Genomic DNA, 12,636 nt, shown 5'->3' with positions numbered 1-12,636 from the left:
ATCGGCGGCCGCTGCCCCACGTGCGTCCCAGGACACATGCAATGGGAGAGTCCGACAGCGTTCTTAATTCTCCACAGTGACCGTCCTCAACTTCAGCAATCCATGGCTGCTTCTATCGAGTTCCCAACGTCAGATTTTTTTTTTTTAATTCTTGCCAGAAATTTCCTTAAATATCTCTCGAGTTCAGAAGTAGTGGTATTTCCAAGAGTTTGGGAGAGATGGGTGAAGGAATCACTTTGCTCTTGGAAAGATGGACGGAGTGTGAGGAAAGTACGTTGGCATTCTGCCTTCATTCTTTAGCACAAAGGCCTCGATGGGTGCCCTGAGCCACCTTCCTCCTGTCACGGGGAGCTGCTGTGCTCCAACGGCTCAAAACTTCTGTCCTCAGGCTTCTTATCTCCGTGAGTGATGTGAAAACCCAAAAATACCGAGGGCTGATGACAACAGGAGTTATTTCTGCGGGATGGACGGTGTCCGGGCTCTGCTTTCCTGTCTTGCTCACTCCTGCAATATGCAGGTGGAGGTGGTGGGAAGGCGCTGCAGTCCTTTCTGGAGTAACTGAGCTCTGCTGTGCTGCAGCAGCTCTGCTTTGTGACAGACATAGGGATCAAGAGTAATAAAGTGAATTTTTTTTGTATCAAACATACCACTTTTTTCTTTTTTTGGAGGGAAAAAAGGAACACAAATGCAGCAGCAAAAAGCAGCAGCTGCGATGGTTGGAAGATATAGCCAGCCAATCTCAAACTAGAAAAGAAGAGTTTGCTTCCAGCACAGTGTGTGTGTCCGTGTGCACGCGTTTGCTGCCAGCAGAGCTGACGTGGGGGAGCTCAGAGCTCCCTGCATGGAGCTGGGGCATCTCCAGGAGATGCAGCACACAAAGACAGCTCTGAGCAGAGCTGTGAGAAACGTTTCACTACAAACAACCTTCCCGGTCCCCGTGCCTCCAAAAGCTCAGAGTAATCCTTCCTAGAAGGTTTTTCCCTCGCTGAGCTCATCAAAGCTCTGCCCTCACAAGAACCACACACCTCCACGCGCAGTGGGGCTTCCTGCAGCGCCCTGGGACGTCCCCGTGCTGCCAACGTGGGCAGGAGTGCACCCGGGGAACTCTCAGCAGTGTTTCCTGTGCTGATCCCGGAGAGAGCAGCGGCCGCAGGAGGGCACGGAGGCTCAGGAGATGCCCCATTGCGCCCCGTGGGGCAGCTGGTACCAGAGATGTGCTGCTTCCTCCCGCTCCATCCACATGCACACATCACAGTTGGGAATTCTAGCTCTATTTTAGGCTGAGTACCAGCTACCTTCCCCTTCCCCCTCTCCAGAACAGTGGTTACCCTCCCCTTGGCCATATGGCACAGAAGCTGCTGGCTTGGTGTTGCATGGGGTGTGCTGCCCTCCTGTCTCCTGACCATTTCTTCTCCCCATTCCTGAGAGAGAATATCAGTATTGCTTTTCCCTGCAGCCATTGTGCACTTTATGCTCCAGTATCTCATCAGCCACGTGGCGACGGCCTCCGGTCCAGTGCCATTAAAAGCTCCCTCAGCAGAAGAAAGGTTCTGAGCCCAACGTTGTGGCTCCAGGGCCACCCCAGAGCACGGGAGGAACAGCGGGTGTCGGTCACAACAGATATCCACCACAACCTGGAGGACGCCGTGGAGATGTGAACTCATTTACAGAGCTGTGTCCCGCACCACGTGCAGCCCTGCAAAGCAGAGCTTGAAGGACTCGGAACAAAACCAATGCAGACTGAGGAACAGGGCATGGCCAAGCAAAGGGCAGCTTCTGGTGGAGCATGGCAAACCTGGCTGCGTTAATGCAGGGCCTGGTTGGTGGCGGTGCTTCCTAGGAAGGCAGCGTGCAGACCCTGCTGAGCCTTGCTCATGGGGAGGGTGAGGTGCCCTATTTAGGGTGAGCAAACCAAGACTTCTGCAGGGCTCTGGGAGGCTGCAGAGCGCCGTGTACGAAGCGCCTCGGTGCAGGGTGGAGCCTGGGGCTGCAATTCTTCACCTCTTTTTCTGGAGGGAGGGGGTGAAGCTCCATCACTGCTTTCCTGTTGGTCCTCAGCAAGGGAAGAGCACTTGCAGCTAATTCCCAGGGACCTGCACATACACTGGAAAAGCTCCTAAAAGAAGTGCAGAGGGGAATGATTGCCATTGGTGAGGCTGAAAGCAGTGGGACAAAAACCCCCACGAGCAGAGGGAGCGGATGGGGCACAGTGGTGGGGAGATATCTTGACTATTAATCCATAATGACAATACAAAAGCCTGCCTGTTTTAAAGCTGGACTGCCTTATTAGCCATCTTTAGATCAGAAACAACCGGGTGTCTTTTAATTCCTAGGGCATTTATCTCCACGTGCTGGTCCAAGGCTGAGCACGGTGCTAAGGACAAATGGACCTCTCCTATTATTCTGCAGAAAGCCGTAGCCTTGCAGTGCTCGCAGAAATACCTCTGGGAGAAAGAGATGATTTTGACTTTGGACAACATCATTCATGAAACTCTGCGCCACAAGCTTGGTCTGAAGGAAACCACACACGATTTGACTCCTTTATCTTGTATCAGCGGCGGAGAGCTCGGTGCGGTTACAGTTCTCCTCATTTCTGAGAAGAGAGGATCACATTTAATCATTGTGTCAGTTGGCACAAACACTGTGTTTGTAGTGAAAAGCTAAAAAACAGCACATTTATCTTTCCCTTGATCAAGATTCATACGATAGGAGCTCTTAACGTTTAAACTCATCAGTCGTGAAACTCTGTAGGGCTCAGCTACCCCGCTTGTTTACTGTAACTTATTCTAAGGAATAAGCTGACCTCTCTTGCCTTATATAACAAATACAATATCAGTAAGCTCCACCCAAGGGCATTCGTTCCCTGGCAGACTCCTACTTTGGCTCTAAGATATTATTCCTGGACCTTTTTTTTAGGAGGGGGTCATCAGCTATCTTGTTTCACTGAGCAGCACATTTCAAAACACGAAGCGCCTGCAGGGGCTGCCTCACGGCGTGTCCTTATCAGCTGCAGAAAAGGAGGAGCCAAGAGAGGGGAGCAGAGAGATCCTGAAGTCAAGGAGTGCTGAGGTTCTTCCTCAGACCCACATGAAGAGCCCAGAGGACTTCAGCCACCACTTCCTGCAGTGATCCCATTGTGTCTGCTTGCAGCATGCAAATCTCAGAGAGCTGCTGTTTCTTACAGTGCTATTACATCAGCCATCCCTCGAACAGCCCTTGCACTGACCCACTCTGATCCATGTTATTTCGTTGGCACTGGTTTGTGCTGTGGCATCCAGAAATCCCGAATACCCCATGTGCACCAAAGGGAACAAACGAGCACCACAAAGAAAAGGCAGCCCTTGCCCTGAAGAGCTCATTTCTCACTCACCTCTAAATCTATCTGGGCTTTAATCTCTTTTTTTCACCACTTTCTGTACAACACCCACCTTGCCCAGACGTGGTAGGCTCAAGGAGGCAACAGATGGTGCCAGCAGTGAGATGCAGCGCGCTCTGCGTGTTCTCAGTGTCTGGAGAATTGCATTGCTACAGAAAAGGCTCAGGGACCACCAGGAGGAGATGGCAGCACCCGATGCCGCTGCCTGACCCAGTGTCACAAATGAGCAGTGCCACAGCTGCTTGTTGGGTGCTGTGTCAGCTCAGAGCCTGCGTCGCGCTGTATGGCAGCGCACAGCTCATGGGAGCGTTGCTTTCGTAGAGGTTGGAGTTTCAGTGGTTTCTAACGACTTGTTCGGTTGATACCGAAGTGTGGAGGAGTTGAAAAGTCAGCTGTGATCTTGGCAAACCCCAACCAAACAGGCCGAGGAAGCACCAGTGCACAGAGCAGAGCACAGCCCACACTGCGCCCCCGGCATGACTCTTCACACCCCTAAGTTGCTAAGTTAGGGGCCTGGGGTGTACTGTTTTTCACAGGCATTTCTATCTATAGAGTTGTGAGCCCTTCCACTGAAGCTTTCCACCAATGCACCTCGCAAATAAAATCCTTGGTTTTCATCTGTATATTTCTCTCTCTTCAGGGGCTGCCCCCTCTCCCACCCTTGTTTACCTAAGAAGGGAACTGAATTTCCAGTTAGAATAAGTGGAGAACTAATGCTCATTTACTTTTGATACTTTGGTATTTGGATTTACATTTGATACTTTGGTACTGCCTTGATTGGACCCAGCTACAAACCCCAAAGACATCGTGAAGCATCAACAATGCTTCCTTTCATCTGTTATCCTGTGCTGAAGTGTTCTGAGCATCTCAGGAAGGCTTCTTTGGCATGATGGACAAACAAGTGCCTATAAGGACCTGGGATATATGTGTTCCATGAAATGCCATTTCTATGCCATGGTCCCCAGGCTGGGAACCCAGGAAGAGAGCAGCTTGAGCATACATTGTCAGAAAGAAAGAAACAAACAAAGAAAACAAAAACAAGAGTTGGGGTGAGAGAGGTGGGGATCTTCATCTCCTGAAGGTTTTTCTGCAGGTGGCTTCAGTTTCAAAATCACTGATGTCCTTAACTACAGAGAGCGTGGCTGTCCACAGCCCCTTGAGGTTTCTTGATGTGCTGTTAAGCTGCCGAAGCTAAAAGCAGCACTTTGTACAGATGCATCACCTGCAGAGCAGCCTGGGGGACTCGGTTACGGCTTTGAAATGAGTGACAGAGCAGCAACAAAGAACAGGAGCTCTGAAATGCCAGCTTAGAGCATAAAGGCAGTGAAAAATAATGCTTTGGTAACTCCTTGTTTAGGAAAAAAGCAGAACACTTCCTCGAATGACACATTCACTGACACTGGTGCTTTGGTGACTCCCTCACAGTGGTGAATCATGGATGGAAGCACAGGGACAAACTGTTCCTGTCCAAAGGCCGGCGGTTCCCTGCCACCCAACAGAAGGTGCTGCTCTTCCTCCTGCTTCCTAACGCACCACTGCCACCAGAAATTCAGCTGGGCCAACGTTTGCAGCTCTGATCAGCCCGGGATCACCCCCAGCTGTGTGTGCATCCCCAGCAGGGACACAGAGAAGGCCCCAGCCCCCATGCCCAGCTCCGTCCCTGGGGCACGCCGGGCTTCCTTCCACCGTGCTCCCTCCTAATGCAGCTCACGTGGTCAGATATTTCCCTCTGCAGGCAGCCGATCTTTCCAAATTCCTTACATTTTAGATTATATATCCTTGATTTTGGTCTTTTGCTTTAAAAAATGCTTTCATTTGAAGCTTAATAGCGAAGGCTCAGTGCATCTGCCAGAGTTCCTGGCACGGCTAGTGTCCTGCAGGAGCAATTACTTTCCAGTGAGTCTCTAGAATTGCTTATTTACTTTCACTTGTATGCCAAAAATACTTTAAAATCAGGACAGTTTTTTCCAGTTACACAATCACCAGAAATATCTTGAATCCATACGCTTCCACTGTGGTTCAATAGTTAATCAGCAAACAGTCAAAACAATTTGTAAAGTACGCAGAAAGCGCTCTGTCCCAGGATGAAAGCTTCAGAAGCACAGCTCCATGTGCTCAAGTCAATGAAGGCCGCAAAGCCAAATCAGTTCCCACCCCATCATAACGACATGGGGAAAAGCAACTGCAGAGGCCCTTCTTTAGCACCTTCCTGAGCAGCACTGCGGCAGCCGCTCACTCCTACACCGCCCTTCTCATCTATCCACACTGAGTTTAGTTACTGTTCTTGGCAAAACCACCTGACATTTGACTTCTGACAAGCCGTGAGATTTGGGATCCTTTTCCACGGGTGCTTTTCAATAAATCATGGTTCATTAAGAACATTAGTGAGAGACAATAGCTGCTCCTACTCCTTTTGATTCACCAAAAGCACCAATAAAGCATAGTTTTTGGCTCTCCCATGTTAAAACTCAGAGCCTCCCCCTCCCTGTCCTGGGGGCACAGGTGAGGAAGCACCCAACACCCACAGCACCTCTTCTGAAGCATCTCCTCAAAGCGCTTTGTGCAAATGGAGGCGCCATTTGCTCTCCTTACTCATGCATATTTCAAATTCCCTTTTAAGTTTCAACGGTTTGCATGGGTGTAATTCGGAGCAGACTGGGGCCTTGCATATTTTGCATACCAACTTGTTATGTGAGTCCAATTTCTGAAAAAGAGATTATACGAGCATTACGATGCAGTTGAGGAGTAACCCGCTGGAAAAGAATAAAATACAAGGAAAGCAGAAGGGTTTGCTTCTTAATTTTAAGCGCACGTTCACAAATGAAAGTGAGTATTGTGTCCGTCAACAATGGCCGGAACGGAATCAGCCCTTCTCCAAACCTACTGAAGAACCATCGTCTTAATGGGTGGCTTTAAGTGACCAGCACTTCTTGCTTTATATATACATACAGCCTCTAGACTTTAAACGATATTGCAAAAGTAGAAATAGCATGATAAACCTTCAAAGCTGGAATAAAAAAGAACCTGTGTTTTAACTTAGTGCTGAGTATTTATACAGCCGGCACCGTTTAGTCCGGCATGTTTGAGCGAGAGCAAGTCTGTGGTTGCAGTGCTGTATAAAAATATTGCAGCCTGCTCCTGCTTTAGGATCTAAACTTCAGTTCCCAATAGCTCCCTCTGTAATTCTCTTTCCAAATAAAAGGAAGAACTATTCCTGGCTCGTAACGGTGTATTTCTGTGGCTTCTTGAACTATAATGAAGGCAGTCTGGAATGCTAAAAATTACATGCTCAATGCCAATTCTTAACCCAGGGTAATTTAGGCTTTAAATGTTTTGAAGTTTACATTTTGAGTCTGTTATTGTACAACTTCTTAATTAAAATGTTGCTATAGTCCGGATCACTAACGCTTCTTGCTCAAAGATCCATTAACATCTATCTTAAAACCACTGCTAAGGGAGTTTGATCATTTTGGTATCGAGGGCTAAGGCCATCTGCTTGGAAAACTATTTGGTTTTTATTTGGCTGTTTCTAATTGTAGAAATTCAAAGACATCTTTGATATCCATGGGATTCCAACAGCAGAAACATCAGTTCTCCATCAGTAAATGCTTCGCTGCTTCTCTCTGCTGCAGAATAAACCTTGGTGCACTTCAGGAAGTAATCTGCTGAGCTCACCACTGGTGAATCAGGTTTGGACAATCCCCTGTGCATCACAGGGAAAGCACACACCGCTGCTGCTCGCTGCCATCGCTGTGTTTTTCCACTGAAATGTTACTCAATGAGAAAAATGTGACAACTTCACTTGGGGCTTCCAGATGTCATCATAACTAACATCAGAGCCAAATAACAGCTATTGTTGGGACTGATATCAGCCTGGATCTTCTTGCTGTGGCCTGCAGCAGTCTGTAGGCCATGCCTTGAGATACACCTCCACATTTATTTCCTACACACAAAGGAATGAGGCTGCAACCTGATGTTTGCCCTCAGCTTAAGCTAAAAATCCTCTCGTTCCTTTGTGTAAACAAAGGGAACTTAGAGCAGAATCGGTGAGAGATCCCAAACCTGGATGTTAACAGCACAAGGATCAGTTATTGCTTCTTATAGTGGGGGAAGGTCAGAGCTGGCCCTGGTTTTGAAGGAGATTCCCACAAGGACTTCTCAGCAAAAACCCTGAAACATCCACCGGCTGTAGGAACAGCCCAGCGGGACTGCAAGGGCTTGGAGATCATTCTGCATGTTGAGGGGAAGTCAGAGCTTTTCAACTGCAAAGATTCACGTGCTTTCATGTGCCAACAACGTGGCAATTATTTAATTCCCTTCAGCCCAGGTTTAAATTCCTCTTCGGCCCAAGGCTCTTGAACGCATATTGTGTGCTCAGATATTCACACATCTCTCTCCAGGACACTGCTTCAGTCCCGAGGCTTTAGCCATTAGGCAGTCTCCTGCATCCTCTACCTGAAGCAGGTCTGATGGCTCCTTAAAACCTACAGGACCCCTCAGCTCGAAGACCCTAATGTGGGAGACACAGCAGCGTGGGAAAGCAGCTTTGAAACAGCAGAAAACACCCTGCCCACCCTGAGCCTGTACGAAGTACCACTGCACAGCTCTTACCCAGTTTACCTTTACCAATCGTTGTACCTTAATAACAATTTCCAGGGTGCATCCTTAGAATCCTTACACAACAACTTCCATGCTCTGTGAATGCCCACTAAGAGCTCCGACAAACGCAAATCTCTCCTATCTGAGACCCTAAACCCATCAGACTCAGGGTACCCTGAAAAATCCAGATCCCTACCGAGCCCCTTTATACAGAGGTTTCAGCCTGACTTCTCCCCTGCACCTCAGTACGCTGTACTGAGGAGATGCAAACTCCTGTGACACAGCAGACTGAACGCACCAGCCGCACGCTCTTATCATGCCAGCACGACACTACAGCTCCATACCTTATTTTTAGCGGTGAATTTTGGTTTTTTTTTCAGGCCTAAGTAAAATTAAGTGTTATTATTTCCACATAATCAAGGCGAAAACAGTTTCACTTTCTTTGAAGCTTTTTTATCTCCCTACAACTGGATTTGAATCTCTGACTTCATCACCACAACCCCAGAGCCATAACCACAAGGCCACATGGTCCCAGAGCTGTTTTTGGAGGTGGTAGAGATGTGAGTTATTTTTGAAGCTGCTAGCTATAAATTTCAGTTATATTTGAAAGAGGGTAGGTTAGCTTTGAAAGCCCTCGGTGAGTCCGTCCTTCAGCGACTACTGCGCAATTACCGAGGCCGCTGGCACGGGCTGCAATGGAAGGCTGTGCTGCAGTTCCTACCATAAACCATCCAGTACAAACAAACAGCAATTGTGAACGACAGTTAAACTAATTGTCCTTGTTGGTATTACTATCCCAAGACGGTTTGTGACGCAGAAAGTCAATCTGCACAAAGTCAGTTTTTCATTACGCTGAGCTCCAAATAGCATCAAAACAAGTCAATTTTAGAGCGCTTGACTGCGCCTGATAAATGCAACCCAACCACCTCAGTGCTTTTCTGAAAAGCTTTCACCCTGACCCTGCAGTTCATGATGCATTTTTGCACTTTTGGTTTCCTGCCTGAAAATGAACGTGAATCTGCCATTGCATTCCACTTTTTCCATGGACTGCACAAACTGGTAAGGTGGCAAATGCTAAGAACTGTGATCAGAACTGCAAAGATCGCATTTGCGAGGTGAAGATCACTTGGAAAAATGATTCCCTGAATTTAACAGACTTTCTCGCCAAGATCTATCCAAGGGAGGGTGTCCCTGGCATACCCAAAGCCCAGTGGTTGGATGTGGCTGGAGACAAAAGCCACAAATGAGCAATGAATGAACAACAGAACGCATTGCTAAAACTGCAAACAGAGGGATTAATCTCTTCCACTTCTAGAAATTGTTTACATTTTTCTCCTCTCATAGCAGTCATTTTCAACTGCAAAAGTTAACCACATCTGTGTGAGACGTAGATGACTTTGGGAATGAAATGATTTCAATCAGAACAAGGGTCATCTGAGAGATGGTGATAGTTACTCATACAAGATCGTGCTTGATACAGCCAGCTCCCAGCTCAGTATTTCACTGGCTGATGAAATACTGACATAGCAAACCACAGCTGCTCCATCAGTGTTATCAATACCAATAAAGTAGACACTAATTTCCCTCTCTTCTTCATGCTGTACATGGAATTTGCCACTGGAGATGCCTTCTCACAATAGCCATGGTCTGAGGATAAGGAAGGACTGAAGAGAGTCCTTAGAGGAAGAAAATGAAAACAGGAGGGGATTCCACAAGTCTACAGAGCTGGAATAGTATTAACTGCAATTGCCTTTGGGTAAGAACCAGGCGTACCATCTCAAGATGGGATGAATTGTTCACCACACCCTCCGTTAAGTGCCAACAGAGCCCTACAGTTCCTACATGACCAAGCTGTGGGCGCTTAAATCTGTGGGAGAGTAAACATCACTTCCCAGCGAGGGAATAAAAGGGCAGGGAAATCACCGCACCGCAGCGAACCTGCAGTGACCATCCCTGTGCCTGCCGGCTCCGGGACGAGGTGCAGCTGGTTCTTGTTCATGTCTTGGGTGCATGGATAACATTAGGCTGGTGATGGCCCAGGCAACGATGGAAATGCTCCTTGAAAGTTAGAAAATCACTGAGCTCCACTGCTCTGTAGAGCATCTGTGATTCCAGGTCATCGCTACCGACGGACGTGGGAAGATGCTGGCAGTGAGGTTAACACAGCCTACGTACCACACAGCATGGAAACATACTGCAAAATGTCAGCCCAGGAGAAAGCGGCGTTCTCCGTTTCGAAGCACACACCTATTCCGACACTGGAAAGCATTTCTGTGATGGAACATGAAGGGAAAGACACCGATGGAGCACAGCTGAGCCCTCCTCCATCCCTGGGGAAACCAGCAGCCCGGGGGGTCCGGCCTGGCCGTCCTGGAACGGCTGCAGAACGGCAGCAGAGAGGAGCTCACAACACCATGCTGTGCTTCCAGGAAGGAAAGGTCGCTCCCGGAGCTTAAGAAAACCATCACAAAAATCTCGAAGGAAAAAGAAAAAAAAATAAAAACCCTCAAAAAAAAAAAAACCAACAACAACAAACCCACACACACAACCCACCAAACAAACAAGGAAAACATTTCACGGGAGCCCATCTTTGGAAAAACGTGAAAATATTTTTCCATCCAGAGAAATAACTATAAATAATGTTCGGGCTATTAAAAGGGTGAGCGCGGAGAAAAAGGGCTTATTTACATAGGAGCGTTTTGTGCTGTTTCAGTCTAATTTGTCACCGATGTAGGAGCCTCATACGTTAGCTGGAGGAAATCCAGACGCTTTCAAAGGTTTTCTGTCAGGGCTTGACAAGCTGCCAGCTTTTTTAATGGAGCCGAGCAGTCTCAGGCCTGTTGTTCTCAGAGATTTTGTGAGCCAGGGCCGCATGTTAGCAGGAAACAGAGCCAAGTGGGCTTCCTGAGCGTCTGAGAGAGGAAACACTGTAATAAGCATGGAGGCTGTGGTTAAAAATAACCCCGGTATATAAAGGCCGTGCAGGATCCCCTCTCGCTCACTCGCACACGCCGCTGCCTCTTGGCCGGGCTGCTGCGCGCCGATTCCATGCGGATGAGACATCGCCATGGCGGCAGAGCAGGTGGCTGCGAGCGTGAGGAGCAGAGCAGCGCCTGAGGAGGGGCCCGGCCGCCCTTCGGCGTGCCGTTCTGCCCGGGCTGAGCCGCAGCGTTTCGGTAACTAACTTTAGGCCGAAGTAAAAGTTGTGCTGAAAAATAACTGCTCTCCGCGATGCGAAACTCAGAAAAAGGGAAGAGGGTGAATCACACCGCCCTTGAGCAACAGGAGAGAGGGCCCCCGAGTGGTCACCCGCCCCGGGCCCAGCAGAGCCGGACGCGGCACCAGCACCAGGCCGCGCTCCGCAGTGCCAAGGCCGCGCTCAGCTCACAGCCCCAGCCCTTCTCCTCCAAGGACCATCACTTTCCGTGCAAACTCGGGCTGAGATCCCGCCGTTGTCGGGTGAATTCGTGCCCCTTTTTCCCCCGCTGTAACCAAACACCGACGTCCGTACTGAGCGCCATTCTGAACGCTTCTTTGTAGCTCACGTTATGCTGCGATTGGCAAAACGCATTCTTCCCAGGCTCGTATTTTTATTGCAAACATTTATTTGGCACTTTATGTGGCAAATGAAAAGAAAATTTCACAACTCGTTCGACAGAGTTGCATTGTACGAGGCCGCCTCTCAATAAGAATCTTATTGCTCAAGAATAGCTGTAACCGTTCAGGGGATTTCAACAGCACGCTGCTTGAACTATAATTGCTGTGCATATGTATCTGCTATAGCACCAAGTATTAATAATTTTGGCCGTGGTCAGAGCTGAAGTTTGGTATTTAATTGCACCATGAAGATTATTGTCCAAGTGGGACATTCCCTGGGGGCACATCAGCTGAGCTACGGGGACAGCATTTTCCAGCGCACACAAAGAAGTGAGCATAACTACTGTTTCTGGGGAGAAAGCACTTCTACACCGTACAAAGCATTGATCTTGAGTTCAGAAGCAACCAGGAATTTAAATACCTGAAAAGGTTGGCTTTATTAAATAAACAGCTCAAATAAACAACAACAAAAAAAAGCCACAGCAGACGTGAGCCTCCAGGAAACAGTCTGCCCCAAAATAACTGACTAAAATTTCAAAGCTTAATCATAATGATACAACTAATTGTGATCATGGGAAAAAAAATACGTACATATACATACCATTCTGAATACTACAGTGATGTAAGTGTGAGAAGGACTTCGCAGCCCAGGAAGACACATGAGATCAGCCACTCTATCCATTCAGCCTGCCATGCAGAGATGCCCGTCTTCCTCTCCCTGGCCAATTCACTACACTGTGATTCATACTTCCATGTATTCAAACAGGGAAAGTAATTCCAGGCACCAAGCAATACCAATTAACAGTGTCACAGTTAACGAAATGCTTGCTCCAGTATTTCCCATTACACAACTGCAGGACATATGACTAATAATTAATACAGGTGCAGTACAAAGAAGGCATCTTATAAATGAGAACTAAACCCCACGCGCCCATCACGTTAAACAAGGCTTTCCACCCTACACCCTATAGGAACTCCTACTTTGAGTATTTGGTGACTTATCCTCTACTTATCAGATAAAACCACCACCTATAAAAATGCTCTGCAATGTCAATGAGGGGAGA

The sequence above is a fragment of the Cyrtonyx montezumae genome, unplaced genomic scaffold, assembly GCF_038088225.1.
Source record: "Cyrtonyx montezumae isolate F1298 unplaced genomic scaffold, pur_monq_1.0 scaffold_51, whole genome shotgun sequence".
In the NCBI taxonomy this organism is placed as follows: domain Eukaryota; kingdom Metazoa; phylum Chordata; class Aves; order Galliformes; family Odontophoridae; genus Cyrtonyx; species Cyrtonyx montezumae.
This window is presented reverse-complemented; position numbering follows the sequence as displayed.